This window comes from Haliaeetus albicilla, chromosome 12 (genome assembly GCF_947461875.1).
Source record: "Haliaeetus albicilla chromosome 12, bHalAlb1.1, whole genome shotgun sequence".
NCBI lineage: Eukaryota > Metazoa > Chordata > Aves > Accipitriformes > Accipitridae > Haliaeetus > Haliaeetus albicilla.
This window is the reverse complement of record NC_091494.1, coordinates 34,118,520-34,135,776: the sequence shown is the minus strand read 5'-3', so window position 1 is coordinate 34,135,776 and position 17,257 is coordinate 34,118,520. Positions and strand designations below refer to the sequence as shown.

The window sequence follows — 17,257 nt, the reverse complement described above, 5'->3', positions numbered from 1 at the left end:
ACCATTTGAAGGGCATATGGCACAACATCTGATTTCTCCCAATCCAGGTGTTTAAGCTTAACCCTTCAAGGTGACCACGTGGAAGCAGATAATACTACATTGTTTACAGCTGCATTATTTTTTATGCACACAAATGTGGGATGGAGTGTATTTCCCTGCGCAGTATGTTCATTAAAAACACGCAAAAAGGGTAGGAAAAGGAAATCTCAGTAGCTCAGTTCAACTCTATTTATATCTCCACCTCTCTTGTGTCAGTCTTGTGACCAGCACTGGAGGTCACACGCTGCCCTGGTCTCACCACCACCTCGTATGCCAGGTGGGCAGCACGGTGCTGAACTGGTCACAGGTCGTCACTCAGATATGACCCGAATCACTCGGATATGTGCATGCAAGCTTCTCTGCTAGCCCTCAGCCAGCCCCATGCATGAGACCTCATGCCAGCATTGGGGTAGGCTGAGAGGTCTGCTTTGCGCTTGGTTCTGGTGGAGCAATGACCATGCCAGGCCAGCCCATCTCCTCCCAATCAGGTCTGGCACGGTTGCACAGCTCATCATCAAACACACAAGCAAATATTTCTCATGGATATGGTCTGAAGCAAAATCCCTACCTGCTCTTGACTCCTTCAAAGGCTGTTTTCTGGTGAGGGCTTATCTGATGGTTTATCTTTTGCTGAAAGACAGAAAAAAACAAAGAACAAATGCTTGTCAAACGGCAATTCTGTTAGAAAGGATGGGACACTTCTACATGGGGAGAAAAGATGCATTTTGTGTTTACTTTCATTACTCTGCATTGCATGTGACACACACTTAAAAACTTGCATAATTCTCTCCACCCAGTTTATTTTCTTTTTCCATTCATCAAACTCTTCTCTCTCCATGAGCAAGCATATTGCTAATTAGGACAGAGGAACAGATTAATAAAATGAGTAGGACTCTTTGTTGGCGTTATTGCTTTCCCTGCCTCTCTCCAACCCAAAGTCAATCCAAATCTTTTGGTGAATTCAAGCAAATTTTCATTAACATGGATATAATGTGCTCCTCAAAAAAGATGGATGAGAGTTAGAAACTGTGTGAGGAACGGTGATCAAGATGATGAAAGACAGAACAGCTTTTGCAAAAGGGGACATGCAAAAAGCACATGTGTGCCGCTGCACTCTGCCATGGGCAAGCCTTGCCTTGTGCATTGTAGATGATATTTTGCTTGACTGAATTTCCTTTAGTTTGAAAAATAAGTGCCTTTGCTTTAGGAGCAGAGTGACCTGAATCCATCTCCTTTGTCGCCATGAAGTTCCTATGTCTAAATTTGTCGCAGTATAAAAACTGTGAGTTTCGTTATCAAGCTTCTGCAATTCCTGGCCAAACTTGGTTTGGCTGGGGAAGGGCAGGGGTGTTAGGAGCCTGCTTGTATGTCCCCTCAGCCACAGAGACTTCTAGTGAACGTCTGCGCAGTGCAGACCTACTTAGTAGAGTTTACAGTGATATAAAGCGATGCTGCACCTAATTGTCTTTACTTAAAGGAGTTTCTAGGGAACCTGGACAATAAAACTTGCAAAAGCTTCATTGGGCTCATGCTATGCTTTATTTGCCCCACTTCTAAAACCTAGCACTACCATCAGATTTGTTCCCATTATTTGGGAGTGATCCTGTGGGAAGAAGCCATTGTGCACATCCCACACATGGGAGCAGTCCAGGAAAAGCCACTCCAGCTTCTGGCTGAGGACTCTTTTCACCATCCCCTCAACACATTGAGAAATAGGCCAGTGGTTAGTACAACTGACACTGCTGCCAATGAGAAATATCTATGCCTAAAGCCCTCCATGAAACAAATACCTTGGCATGGGAGCGAGCTTCTTGCACCAGATGGACCCCCTGGTCTCTTGGTAAATCCAGTTCTTAGGCTTTGCCACAAAGAGGCTTAAAATTAATTAGCAGATTTTTTTTTTTTTAAAGTGTTCTGTGTACAAGGAGTGTGTGAGAAAGGACATTCATTAGGAGCTTTTCAGTACTTATAGGCCAAAACGAGGATTTATTGTTTGCATGAGAGTTCCTTTTATAACTGGCAATTTCAAATTGTTAAAGGTTGCAAGCAGACACCTTGAAGATGAAAATATTCCCTATTTTCCCAGAAAGACAGTCAATAAGGGGGAGATTTTCTGATTTTCTGAAGGTGACCACTTTTACCAAAAAGCATCTGTCCCCTTTGGTCCTCGTTTCCAGACAGCTGTCACCCAGCAGCACTGGGGAGGTAGATCAGTGACAAGAGCTGATATACGGTGTGCCCATGGAAGAGGACTTTCCAACGAGCAAACCACACCAATCTTCAGCTACTGAGAGCTGACTCGTCTGCTGCTGACCATAGACAACTACTGAGATTGTTCTGCAACAGCACCCACTGTAACTGCTCTAAAACCACGGGTAGATGGTAAGAAATCTGCCTAGTTAAGCAAATCACTCAAAAATATTCTTCAAACATTTGCTCCTGTATTGATTCATTCCTTGACCTTGGCAGAGTTGTTTTCAAACAAGTAAATGTTAGTGAGCATTTGGTGGGAGAGGGGTTTTGAACAGGGTTGTGCGGTTGCCTCCCCTGGCAGTGTGGTTCTGAGGAACTGCACTTTTTCCACCCAGAAATAACCCCACGCAAGGTGTCTGCAGGTCCTTGAAAGCCTGCCAGCACAGCTTGGCTTTCGGAGTGTCCAACCCTCGCCCTAACCTCGTCAGGAGCCAGCTAAGGCTACAAACAATTCACAAAACCATTAATTTAGTAATAACTTTGAAAAATGCAGATAAAGCACTGGGAGGACACATCCACAAGTTAAAGTTTTTCATCCACTCTGGAGGACAAGAGAAGATCCCTCAGTGTTGGAAGTGAAGCACTATGATACCATTCAATGTTATTTACCGTCTGCAGCACTGTGCTACCTCTCCAGGAGCTTACAGTGCCCATCACAACATGGAAGAGGAAGAGATGCGTTAAAAAACATGAATGAGCAATGTGGTGTGATGCATGCTGGCACTTCTTGGTCTTCCTTTTTTGTTAAGTGTTTACACGAGAAGGCTCGGGCTGTCACACTGCTGCATCGCAATGAAAACGGTGTTTTTCCAGAAAGAAAAGTACAAGTTTCTGCTGCATTAGCAATACCATCCCTGGCTTCTTTAGTCTTTAATATCTCCTACGAGTATTAATTGATTTACATACAAGCCTCTGGTGACCAAACCTGAACCAAATTAAAGAAGTTTTGCTTTGTCGTAAATCTACCCTGCACGTACACGCTGATGGCTACTGACAATGAGCAAAATCCCTGATCTTGCTAGAAAAATTTCTAAACTCAGTCTTGCCTATTTTATGTACTTCTTCCCTCTGCTTTACCACCTGATATCACTGGGGAAATTTCCACTGGAAAAAGGCTGTTGTCAGTGTTTTGCTGATGGTGTTTTGGATCAGCTCTGAGCAGTGTCAAGTGGCACCGTGTTTAAAACTGTCAGTCTGCCCACTCAGCCACACTCTCCCATCTAGCTGCTCAGGCAGTATCAAAAATGTGAAATTTAAGGAGAGTTAAACTAGTTTAGAGTTAGGAAAGTTATTTCAAGGATTCAAAGAGCGGGAAACACAGGAAATCCTAAGCAAAAAGGACATAATTTGTAAAAGAAGTCATCTGAGGTTGGTAAACTGGATTGCAGACCTCCTCCTGCTATCCCACGTTTGGTCTGAGATGACAGAGAAACTTAAATCTTATTCTTTAAATCATTAGAAAGGGAAACCATGTCTTTACAGGACTTGAGATTCCACAGATATTTGAAAAGAGAAGTTCACATGAAAAAACTGGGTTCCCAGGACAGAAATTTTTCCCCACTCCTACTGCCAAGCTCCTACGAAAACTTTTGGGGAATGCCTATAGCAGCCTGCATCATCAATACTATTCCACTCACCCAGTTCTTAGTCTCAATTTTCTATTCTATCTTAATAAAAGTGGATTTCATGTACAATAATCTGAGGATAGCAGAGGTGAGGGTATTTGCTGTAAGGAAAGCATAGAGAAGATAATATTACCAGGCTAGACTACATACAACTATAACTGTTCAAGTATTAAATCCATTTTTCACCATCAGGAGTGTTATCCAACAGCATGAGAAATACAAGCAGGAGAAAATATTCTCGAGTGAAGGAATTGATGGCCAAAGCCTGAAAGTTTGGTAAAATGCTTTCCCACTTCATGTCCTACAAGCTGTCAGCACTAGGATGGAAAACCGCAGATCAGTAATTGCAAAGGACACTTCTTCTTTCTTATACTGTCTCTGTCTGTAAGGCAGGAGGATGGCAAGTTAATTAATTATCTCCAGCATCAGTTTACTTGAAGATCTTTTTTTCCAGCAGTGCATCAAAGGAGACTGATAGAACCCTTGATTAGAGGGATAATGAAGGAAATCTCTAATAGATTATATCATTTCTTGCCCGTCTGCAGCCATTCTCAAACTGGCTGCTTTTGCAGGGCTGGGATTCATGTCTGGAAAGTATCACAAGCATGTAAATCCACCTCAAATGCAAAATTTATGGAAAAATTCAAGTAATTGCATGTTTACCATATTTCTGTCAAAGATCTGGAAAAAAGATATCAGACCATCTGACTTGCTACAGAGCAGAGATTTTCCATGTGTCCTGTTAGGGTCTCTGACTCTGTGGAGATAATCCATATTTTGAAGTTACGTCAGACATGGATAGAGAAAATTTATTAGATAATACGGAGCAGGACAAGAGCAGAAGCAGGAGGAGAGCATATGCTGATGTGGGGGTAAGACAGTTTGATGTCTACTTGTTGTCTGTCCTAGGAAGCCTGTGACTAATAATGACCATTAGCACGGGCCATAGATGAGGTGCTTTATCGGAATTTGTTTTCCTTCTCATCTTGCCTGCTTTCACCTGCAACACAGCATCTCGCCTAGTCCTTGCTTCGGACCAGCAGGAGCCCTCGGAGGGCAAAGCTGGTTCCCACTTAGCGAAGGAAACTTTGGTACTGCAGAATCCCAGCGCTCCATCCCTGTCACACCAGTGCCCCATGGTGTGACTCTGCATTTGAAGTCCCTTGGGGATTTTAATGCCACTTCCCTCTTACCCAGACTGTGCACACGCTGCCAAATCTAATAGCGAGGAGAAATGAAGTGTCAGGTTCTGATACACCAATGCATCGTGCTGATTTCTATCTCACACAGATAAACCCCAAGCCATTCCCAAGAAGTCCCAGTGGCACATTTAAGCAAGCAATCTATTTCTTTTAAGATGAGACTGAAGATTCTCCCCTGGTGGTGTTTGGTGCTTAATAAACTATTGGCGGCACTAGTTGTGCCGACCCTTGGATGCTCAGGCACCCCAGCACCAACATCTAAAGTGAGAGTTTGCAAAAAACCGCTGTGCTAACGAAGGAATTACTAGTCTCATGAAAGAACCACAGAGGGAGACCACCATCACCACCTTGCCCATCAGAACCATCCTGCTCTTGCACATGCATCTCCATCACCCAGCTCTCATCCTGGCAAATGGGTGGCACGGAGAGATGCTCCAGCCCTTGCCCTGGGTCCCTCCTGCCCCCTACAGCCACCAAGGGCGAAAGTAAATGGTGCCATGCAAGGGAGAAGAAGTAAAGGCAGAGGGGGAGCAGAAAGTGTTTTATGGGGTTAAATGTCCCAGTCTGAAGTAAAGCAATTTCCTTCGGTCTCCTGCCATTTCCTTGTGGAGGCTTATCATCTCCAGCTGGGACAATATAAAGGCCCATTTAATCGAGATCCATTTAACACTGAATCACGCTAACAAGATTACTTAGCCAGGGCTAATTCTGCATTTGCTGAAGTGCAGTATCCAGGGTGAGTAATCTCTGTGTGCTGGTGGCAGGTTCAGAGACAGGTTAGCCACTGGCTTAGCATCACAGACAAAACATGGAAAGTACATGGAAGACCATGACAATGAAATTGCAGCCAGTTTAGCCTATTGGGCTATTTCCTTTCCCCTACTCAGTGTTATTTGAGATCAGCGCAGAGAGGGTTTCCTCATTACCCCATAGGATCCTAAAAGTGGAATTATTTTCTTTGTCCTCACAAGCAGCTGAGCAGGCAATACAGCAAAATCCTCTTCAGTCATTATCTGTTAAGTGCATGGCATCCTTTTGTGAGTTAAATGACACAGTATTTCTTGCATGGGACTGAATTCAAAAGGTTTTGCCTTCCATCAGGAGATAACTCAAGATTTGAGTGCTAATTGAATACATTTATATGCACACAAGTGATAGGCATTCATACAATTTCTTAAAGTAGATTCTCACCATTCAGTCATTTAAAAATATAGCACTAAGGGCTCTATTATTTATGATTATTAAATCACAAATCTGAGTAGCAAAATACTTCACTCAGGGAAAGTGTGAAGAGGCTGTTTCAGAGGAAAATCTCCTTTTTCAGAACTCACAGAACACCACATCATCGCAGGAGGATGCTGATAAATAATATTGTTTTACAGCTAAGGCTCTCAAAGTGACTTACTCAGGTAAATGGATTAATCCTAATCACCCTTTCAAATGTTCCCAAATCCTCCAAGTAGTCAGAGCTAAGGCTGATGTGTTCCAGTGAAATATTCACTTTTTCCTACAGATTGACTCATTACGCCTTCAGTGCTGGATTTGGGACGTCCCCCGTCATCCCTTCCTTGCTTTGAGAGGACAGGATTTGTTGTCACTTCAGGAAGGATTCATCTCACCTGATGTCAGAGGTCCACAAGGCAAGTGTCTATACTTGCGTTAGTCTCTTAAATGCATAAGTGGAGAGAAATTGGAGTGATTTGTCTGACCTGTTTTAGGCAACCACCTCAAGATGAGAGCAATTGCCTGCTGGAGGTGCCCATTTCTCTCCATTGACGGTAAATGAGGTCTGAGTGTTCAGTGTGGATGCCGAGACCCAGGCACCATCTCGCAAGTCAGGTGAGATGGATCCTATCCAGCGTAATTGCAACCTTTCAAAAGGCGATTCACTTTTTTTTTTTTTTGTCAGGGAGTTTATTTTAACCATTTGGGGAATTTCCCAAGTTTTAATTTCTGCCCAGTGTCTTTTGGTCTTTCTCCCCATGTTGGCAGAGAATCCTTCAGGTATGGCAACCAGGCTGTTAAAGGGAATAGATGGTGGTGACACAGCCCTGTGCCTTTCCTTCCACAGAACAGAGCAACCAGAGCAATCTGGTTTTGTTTTGCAGCCCAGCCCAGAGCCTCTTTTGATGCTCTGAGGGCTCATCCAGGCAGAGATCCAGCTCAAGGGTGGGTCAAACCCATCTCCACAGGCTGGCTGCAAGCTCTTCTGGGGTGGGCAAACACTCTGTTCCTCCAAATGAAGAACAAAGCTATGCCAGGTCAGAATGACAAGACCAGTGACCTCCAGAGGTCCCTTCAAACCTCAGCTGTTTCATGATTCTGTAAAAAAGGAAAAGCTCTCCAGTGGAACATCTTCACACCTGGTATGGAGATCCCCATGCTCTGGGTGCTAGCAGGGATGCTTTGCTCCTGGTAACAACCAGCCCTTCAGCACAGCTGGGCAGGCAGCTCTGGGAAGCTTTAAGACAAAGACATCTGTGGAGCTGGGTGCCTTTAGGGTATGGCAGGAGCTGGGGGAAAGCCTTCAGTATCATAATTTATATTCAGATTTATAAGCCCACATCCCATTCTCAAAGAGTGACTTAGACGCTCGGGAAACTAAACATCACTTAGACGCGAGCTTTCAGGCCCTGATATGCAAAAGCATGCAAGTGTGTAATGCTACTTCATGTGCCTAATATACGCCAATTCCAGGATGAGATTAAATGCTTACATCAGAGCTGGAACCAAGCCCCATGCGATTCTGGCCAAGTACTGAGGTCACTTGTGAAAGTGGGATTTCCGATGAGATTTTTAACTTTTTGGTTTTTGTCATCCAGACCTCAGACTAGACACATACACCCCTCTTCCTTCCCCCCATTAAACTCAGGTACTTAAACTGTGCCCATGGTATCTGCACACAGGGAAGGCAGTTTGCTGGTCACCTCTACACAGGGAATTTGTATATTTGATGTCCATCACCTAAGTGCCAAGTTGCCTAGGAAATGGCCAACAGATTTTGAAGTTTGTACGAGAAACAGGCAGGCATGCATGAGAAACATGCCTGTATAAGGCTTGTTCCCTTGAGAAACAAGGTGCTCAGTCAAAACATTCAGAAAACCTTCCAGCTGCCCTCATGACTTCATTCTCAACATCTGAAAGCACAAAGATTTTTAAGTGTAAAAGGGGAATTAAAATCGGCCTCAAAAATGTGATCAAGTCACACTGAAAATTCAAGGCACTCCCTTTAGGAAGTGCTCAGGGTGTCTCCGACTATACAAATCCAAACCCCCATTCCACTCGTATTCCTTCAAACAGCAGTTAACTAGCTCAAGGAGTTTGATTGCACACAGAGAGCCCTGCCCCTTGGACACTATGGGACGAGCTGAGAGTCTTGAATTTAATTTCTGACACAGGCAATGACAGCATACTGTCTCAGGCAATCACCTTCTTGCATCACCTTCTCACCATCTTCCATTTTGGACTATGGAGCCCAAAATCTCAGAGGCAGGAGCTGGCTAACTCCCTGCTGCTGCAGTTGAGGCAGCTCAGCCCTTTCTGATCCAGTGGGACACACGATGGAACTGCTGTAGGGATGCAGTGTACAGCGTACCCCGCGTACGGGCTCCTCCGTGTACTGTGGTACACACAGATGTATGGCACATGGGGCCATACGGAGTCTCAGAGACAGGGCAACGCAAGAGGCAATGCACAGCACATGCAACATCTGCACCACAGGGATCACAGCCCCTCAGTCCCTGTCATGGTGGCAGACATCAGTGGCACACAACCTCTGTCCACACCAGCAAGGCAGCATGTTGCAATCAATGAATTTGCAAGTATTTTCCAATTTTAACTTCCCATAAAAAAAAAACCAAACCCAAAAATCTCTGGTAAAGACACAGACTTGCACATGGCAAGTTTAAGCCTAAAGCTTTCTTTCCTCCGTTACTTTTTCTGAACCTCTCAAAAATAATCTGCTGGCTGCAGGTTGAAAACTGCTCCATTACTTGTCATCTTGTTTTGATATAATGCCATCATCTCTAATTGGTGGGGCATAAGGGCTTGAAAGACATTAAGTCCTGCCTGCACGTGTGCCGAGCGGTTACCGCGGCGTGATAACCACCCCTCCGACATCTCCCTGCCCGTACGCCCGCCGGCTGGGCAGCAGTGCCTGACCACGCTCACAGCAACGGCGAAGGCAAAGTGTCTCGCTCCAAGCAATAGGACCAAGTAGACTCCATGGGAATTGTTATTAACTTGGCTTTAATTACAAACTAATTTCTTCCTGCATAGCCAGCAATTTCAAGCTCTGTGGAAACTAGAAGGAAACAATAGCATGCCATTTCCCAGCAAAAGGAGCATAAACAAATAGACAAAATTCAGAGCTTCAAGAGAGTGATACATTTAAATGCCCTAAATGCAACTATCTGAGAAATTTTCCTCAAGCTAAGCAGAAAGCCTTCTCTCTTACTTTCCAACTAAATATTTCATTTTTAAGGCCATCCAGTTTTATCAAGTTATAAGGAAGACCTAGTAGTTCTTTATAATGGGAACTGTCTGCACTTAAAATATGCAGAGGCTACCACCTCTCTGTAATAAGCTGGTGCCGTAGGTTGCTCACCGGCTCAAGCGCTGCTGAAACCGTACTTAGCAGCTGACAGATTGCAACAAGAACTGGGGGAGCATGAAGGCTTGTTAGCGGCAAGGTTTTCCCAGCTGAGGCTCAGACACGCACTGATTGGCAATTCAGATCACGGAGTTTGTCCCGGTGGAGCCTCCATATGTTTCTTCCCCTGGAGGAGCGATGAATGTCAATTCACCCCTTGGGGTGCGTCAGGCAAAAATCCTCCCAGGGGTGAAACGAGAGCTGACAGCAACCGGCCACAGGTGCCCAGACCAACTTTCACACATGGGCCGATTTTGCTAAGAGTCAGGAAAAAACAAAGCTGTGTTCGTTGCATTTCCACGCGCTTTGCTGGTGTATACGTTCCCCTCTCAAAATTAGCTATATGGAAACAGAAATGAGGGTAATACACGCTTACATACCATAAAACAGGAAAATGAATGTTTATGCTGGTAACTCATCAGCACGCTTGGGATTTCCCCACAGTTCATGGCAGTACCCTGAAAACGCAGTCCGTGACAGTCACAGTGAATCGATAGCTCCGTTCTACTCTATTCTGTATGCCCAAACCCATCGTGATCTATTTTCCTTCCTCATGTCCATGTCTCATATCAACCGCTTCTTCAGAGCATTCTGCCAGCGGCTCTTGACGGGCTTTCCAGACCTTAATTAAGCTTCAAGACATCTCCGTGAAGTTGACTAATATAATTAAGTGAATCTTGCAGATGAATAAGCTGAGGAGAGGTGAGATCAAACAGCAGAACGATGGAGGAACAGTTACCCAGTGGCAAAGTAAGTCGCAGGGCCCAGAGACCCCACCCCGATGTCTTACAAAAATCACTGCCTTTCCCTTCCCATATCTGTAGTTGATTATGCCATGACTTTCTCCTGGAAAGGGTAGTTTGGACTATTGTCTCCACAAGAAAAAGCAGCTTCTTTTGTCAAGAAGGCATCAAGGCAGAGCTGCCATCTCTAGCAGTGCCACACAGGGATGTTTCTTGCAAGTATCAAGAACAGTTGTGCACACACATGCAACAATATATTTAACTATTAATTAAGGTGACGGGAAGCTGTAGTCCAGTGGCTTCTTTCAAATAAACTTTCTGAAATTACAGTAATTGTATAGATTATATTCAAATCATTCTCAGATTAGCTGGCTATCTCCTAAAAACAATCTCTCATGAGATTTCTTTAATTTCATAGCAAACTGGAAGAATGATTCAAAAGAAAAGCCTGAATCTTGCTACGACCTGAAGCATGACTTGTCTCATAAGTTTAAAAGGGTTATTATGGACCTTAAGATGAATGTGCACCTAAATACCTCCATGACTGGGGCTTTACTTAGCTAGACCATTTGCTTGGATTTTTTTTTCCTGGAAGTTGATGTTTACAATGAAATATTAGGGTATACTTCATTAGAATGAAGTATTAGGGTCTAACAGGAACAAAATTAAAAATTTCCCAGCTTGGAGTCGAGCTGGATCTGTGATGTCTCACCTTCCTACGGGCACTCTCCTTCGAAAGAGCCTTTCCCAGGAAGTTCAGCACATTCTCAATGCTTGAAGAGCTCTTGCAAAGGGTTTTTTTCTTCTGTGCCTGTATCCAAATGAGATTCTGCTGTGATATCCTAAGCATTGTGGCCACCCATTGATTAGGATACTCAGCCCTTAGAGGCACAGGTTCCGACATCCTCTTCCATTCCAAAATTCAACGGCAGAAGCACTCAAGAAGAAATCACTCATGTAACACTTGTTGATTAGCTTTTGACACGTGCAGGGCTGTTGCTTGCCTTTGCGCTTGCCCTCCTAACACAAGCGTTAGGACTGTCAGGGAGCAGCCAGGAGGCCGCTTGTTCTGGCAGTTGGCACCATTGACCTCTCCTCTTCCCACCTGGGATCTGGCGACAGCATCACCTAACACTCTTCTTAAGTCTGCCAGAGGGGACAAAAACTATACAACTGTGGCAAACTTCATGTGACACCACTCCTCTTTAAAACTGTTGTTTCCCAGTGCTGGGGCTCTATGGAAAACTATAAAGTGATGGCAGCTCTTGGGACCTAAGCCATGCTGATTTTTTTTTTGTTTTGCCTCATCTGTTCCTTTATACTTCTTCGTGTCCCAAGTGACTCTGACAGAGGAATTCCTGCTTTTCATTTTTCTGCTGTACAAGATGTCAGCAGATAACAATCCATGCTTCATTGGTGCCGTTCCATAATTGAAAGAGCCAGCAATATATCAGGCTTGGAGTCTGCAAACCCCATCAATAAGTACTCTATTGCTTGGGCATAATTTTCCACCACCCCCCAGATGAGACTTAACAGGCAGCAGGGTTATATTGCTGAACCCACACTTCACTGCAAACTGTTTAAGATAATGCCTACTAAACTATAGTCTATTGTCAGAAATTAGTTTCTCAGCCAGCCAGCATCTAGCAAAAATGTACTTAATATGCAAAGCTGTCTGTTTAGATCTATCTGTTTTCCAGTAACCGTTTCCTCAGTTCAGGGAAAAGAGAACTGTAGTCCAAAATAACGGCGCAGGTTTCCTTCCAAGTCAACATACACAGATCTACGCTTTTCTCTAGGAACAAGTTTTTCCTGTGTCACCAGGAGGGTTTTTTTGCTTGATTTATCCTGCATTTTCAGCATGTAACAGAGACCTTAACAGCTTCTGCAGCGTTACTGATTGTGTGAGGGCAGTGTGAAACTTGCTTGGCCTCTCTTTTTAGATTTAATTCTCTGAGCTCTTCCGTAGCACGTTAAGAATCAGCTTCCTGGTCCATTTCAACAAAATCCCATCAAGTCCCAAGAGTTTCCCCTTTAAATAAATACCAGGGGCTTGAGTTTTAATTACTTTCTGCAGAATCCCCTTATCAGCAGTAGCTTTGACAGGCACAGGCTATACATTATCTGGAAACACAACTGAGATCTCTAACTCCTTCCATGTCTTTAGCCCTTGAAGTTTGTCTCATACCTATTACATATCACGGCCAGAAGCACTGCCAGAGTATGGCTCTGATACCTGGATAGGCAGCTCTTTCCCTCCATAGCTTATTGTCCCAGAGGATCCTTGCACCCTTCCCTTGTTGCTGGCACAAATAAATTGCTGATGATTCAGTCGTGCTGGCTATCTGTCTGCATACCAGACACCTCCCAAATGTGTCACTTGTTGCACAGAACCCTATTTTCATTCGGTTTTCATCCATCAGCTTTGGGGCTCTGCAAACTTCCCTGAAGTCCAGTGCTTTTGTTATCTAGAGCAAGCAGTCACCTGCACAGGTGGCACCACTCCTTCTACCACCAAAGGGCTGTTGCAGGCATCCAGTGACACTGCACAGGTGCATGAAAGAAGTAGAGCAGCTGGAGGAAGCGGTGCCTTTCTGAGGTTCAGTGCACCCACACCTCTTCCGTTTCTAAGAGTAATTGCAAAAACTGGTTTAAATTATTAAAAAAGAAGAGCTAGTCTTTGTTTAAACTTTGCATAAAGGTAATTTTGAGTTCTGTATGGAAGTTCAGGTCCTTTAATACGTTATCTTGACTGGATCAACCATCCACCAGTCTAGCAACTGCCTCATAAAACCCAGAGGGAGCATATTTCACCCCAAATCCTCCAAAATCTGTCTGCTGCACTGCAAGCATGCTGACTGTCCAACTTACTGAAGGACCTCATTACAGATTTATTTGAATGTCTCCACATTTTAATCCTTGTAACCCCCAGTGAGACACGTTGCACTGCCCAGTGAGAACTATGTTTGGGTCTTCCACCTCCCGCACCGTTCCCCAGTCCCTCTCCATCCCTCACCTGCCCAGCTGGTGTCCGGTCTGACTTTTCAGCCTCCAGAAATCACTGGAGATAAGAGCTGTAACCTAGAACACCTATATTTCTGATTACCTATTTTCAAAGGCTCAGAGAGCTCTATTCCTGACCATGCTGATGCCTAAACTCTGACTGCGGTCCACACTTGCTGCTTTTATGTGTGACAGAGCCGCGCCTGCCCTGGAGGGCATGCACCTACTGCCTTTTTGCCGTATTAATAGTCCTGGTCTGCTTCAATTCACCTTCATGCCAGAAATGAGGTAACCAAACTTCACGCCACTGAGAACAAAAGCAGGCAGCAGACCAGCCTCAAAGCAAAACTAGACATAAAAACCCATTAAACCTCATGGTTCAACACATAAACAGAGCAAAGGGAGGACCTCCCAGAGTCCTGCGCTTGAATCCAATAACCATCCATAACTACCCCCAAGGATAGTTTCTAAAGAGGGGAGAGCAATAAACAGCACTTCCCCTCTTCATTACACAACTCCAGCAATAACTATGATGAATGGCAACGAACAACTGGGTTTCATTGCTAGATTTCCAGGCTGTGGTGTCCAACAATAGAAGCATAATAAAGACAGATGGCAGTGGATTAACTCTTCTTGCAACGCGGCCAGTCCTGGTTGTTCAACTGCGTTCATCCCAACTCAAATGCAGGCAGCCTCGCAACAGCCCTGTCCCTGGCAGGCAGCAGGCAAATGCTCCTTGCTTCTGTACAGGAGCAGCGTTAGGTACGATGGGGATCAGGCATAATGCAAACCAGAGGTTTTGTTCAGACCAGAAAGCAGAGCTGAGCAATATATGCTAATTCTTGTGCTGCGTTTTGCTTTTAAGCACAGCCGTTAAACATGGAGAAAACTCAGAAGAAAACTAAGTGGTTTTTCCACAGAACATTTCTGATCTTTTTCAACTGATGGTATTAATTGCTTGACTTCTTTTTAATTTGGAAACCTCAGAAAGAAAAAACCAAAACAAAACCTGAAATTGTTGCTGCTTTTGTGCAAAAGAGATTGCTTTTTAAAAGTTGCTACATTTTCCCCTCCACTTTTGCCCATTTAGCATAAATAAAGATTATTTTGCATTCTTTTTGGTAGGCTTAATATGGTGCTAATAGGTGCATATTGGATATAATTTTAACATTACCAGGAAGTTTTAGGTCAGTTCAAACAACAGAGAAGAAACAGGGTCTAGGAGGGCTGGGGAGGGAGGAGAGCTGGGTTGCTCCTGCAGCTCTGGCAGTGCTTTGCTATGTGCAAATGTACGAAACTCACTCTAAGCTTCAGCATTAAATGGGTGTATGCACTGCCAAAATTAGCAGGGGAGGGGTTTACCACAATGAATTAATTGAGTTTGTAAAGCGTTTGGAGACCTTCAGATGGAAGGCATTAAACAAAGTGAAAATTACCATTATTTCTGCTTAAGTGAAACTGCCAAGCAATGCTACTTCAATCATTCATTGCAAATTCAGGTCTTTCTTCTGTTTATAAGTCCACTGTAACCAAGCTTAATTTCTGCAGATGTATTTGTTATGCAGGAGCATTCGCTGGGTTGAATAATTTTCAGACGGAGTTTTTGGGAAACATGTTTGATTCGCCTATTCATTATCTGTTACTCCGGATGTGTGATGGGCTACACAAGGCAGCATGTTGCTGTTTCCGCTCGCTGCCTGAATGGCAGAAAGTTTATTAGATGGGAGAATAATGAATAACCAATAATGAATACTCTTGTTTTCATGTGAGAACAGATGAGCATGTGAAAAGCAGTGTCTCTCCCCACTTTCTTGCCAACAGATCCCCATTCACAATAATGTTCTCCAATAGAGAAAATCAAGCACACTCTTGATTCAGCCAAATATCTGGCCATTCACAAACTCTAGTTTTACTGTATTACCAGAACTACCTACACGCTTGCCTGAAATACAGAGGTGACTACTCTGGGGTTGACCTATTGTCTTTACAAAGATGAGACAATAGAAAAATGAATGCCTTTGTTTTTACAATGTACATTAAACCAGCCACATAGCGCTTTGGGTTTTTTGGTCTCTCCTGGGCATCAGCAATTTCTCCCTACAATATGGGATAACTCCTGCTCTATACGGGCTTCTCTATAATACCTCATCTTGTCAAATTAGTTTGGCCTACGGGACTTCTGCAAGCCCATGTGCCCTGGTGCAAACATCAAATGCCCAACAGCAAGTCACACACCGAAATCTGATTGCACCGACCACCCCAAAATCATATCCCCTGAAACCCTCCTCCCTGCTGTAAAGATGGAAAGCTCAAATTTACACAGAACCGTTTCCTCGTTTCTGTTTTTGCTGACCGCGTGACTCCCAGTTGCATGTAATTATTTTGGTATGCTGGTGTTAATGATGTGTCCAGTTCACTTAGCCTGTTCATCAGTATCGCTGGTCATTTGCTGTTTCTTTGTTTCTTGCCTCCCAAAAGGTCACTACATCATCAGCAAAACCAAGAGCAATTCATCCATTATTTATCAAGCCGGGTTTACCGCTCACCTGTCCCTGATTTCAAGGCCATGCTCCATCCTACATCTCAAACCTACATGCACCTTCCAGCCCACACTTGTGGCGTGAAGCACCTACTGGCATAAAGAATTTATTAAACAGAAATCATGAAATGTAAAAATGAAGCTTGTTGTGTTGCAGACAGGGATTTGGTATCATTTTAAACATCCTGTGTTTCTCAATCTCAGGCCCCCGGTCCCACTCCTGCTTTGCCTTCTATTGACTGAAAAACTATTTGTAAGTAAATCTATGCGATGAAAGACCTGCCTTTTGCTATTTGGCGTGAGTGGTGGCCTGCTTTAACCCTGCACCAGTGAACGCTGCCTACATCTGTTATTTCCTTAGCCTAACTGGTTGCTGAGTGCTCACCAGTGCTTCCTGCGTGCAGCCCGACTGCGTTAATGACATCTTCCACTGGAGCAGTATCGTGGAATAGTGTCCCTTGGGGAAACACGCAAATATTGTGAAACGCACTGTGCAAAATCAGGGGTGCTCATCACGCCTCCGTCCGGGACCACCAGCACCTTCCCAACATCAGTGCCCCCACACCAGTCCTGCCCCTGCAGGAGGAATCTGCAGCCTCACAGGCTCTCCAAGACATTGGGGTACAGGTGATGCATAATGTTTATCAAAGCACCATCGGCCTCTGGGGAGTCTTTTAAATCTCAGCCCCTGAGAAGAGCAATAACCTTAAAAAAAAAAAACACCACATGGGACTTATTACAAAAGGGAAATACTAACGCACAAATAAAGGCAACAAAGAGGCAGACCTCTGCATCCCAATCGCATCTAACAGCCTCAGAGCAAGTGGAGACATCCTGATTAGCTGCCGAAGGGGTAAAGGCAATGTCAGCAATCCCCATCATGGACGAGAACCGCGGTTTCGCTGGAGAAGAGCCGTTGAGCGTCACCGAGGTCACCCTGGGGCAGCGTGCCTCTCCTCTAACCTACCCCTGGGGTTCGGCTGATGGTATTTATCATATCTATTGCTTAGACTGAAAGCCAAGCCAGAAAAGTGACTCTGAACTGTGCTCCACCAGGAGGGAAGCAGGGAGGAGAGCAATGCCATAGCCACTCTCTGCTCCCCCCTATTTGTCCTGGTTATCAGACTGGAAAAGATCACCAATTACCCTCTTCCCAACCACCACTGCTCCTGCCAACAAAAGATGAAAAGCACATTTATTTC

General features: G+C 44.4%; 1 long non-coding RNA gene across 1 annotated transcript in view; it reads right to left on the bottom strand.

Annotated features, from left to right (window-relative positions):
• Positions 1–487: 487 nt before the first annotated feature.
• The window catches only part of LOC138688144 (uncharacterized), a 111,960-nt gene continuing 95,190 nt past the window's right edge, over positions 488–17,257 (bottom strand). The window contains exon 3 of the long non-coding RNA XR_011327196.1: positions 488–669. This is a non-coding gene — a long non-coding RNA (uncharacterized lncRNA). The remainder of the gene's footprint in view (positions 670–17,257) is intronic.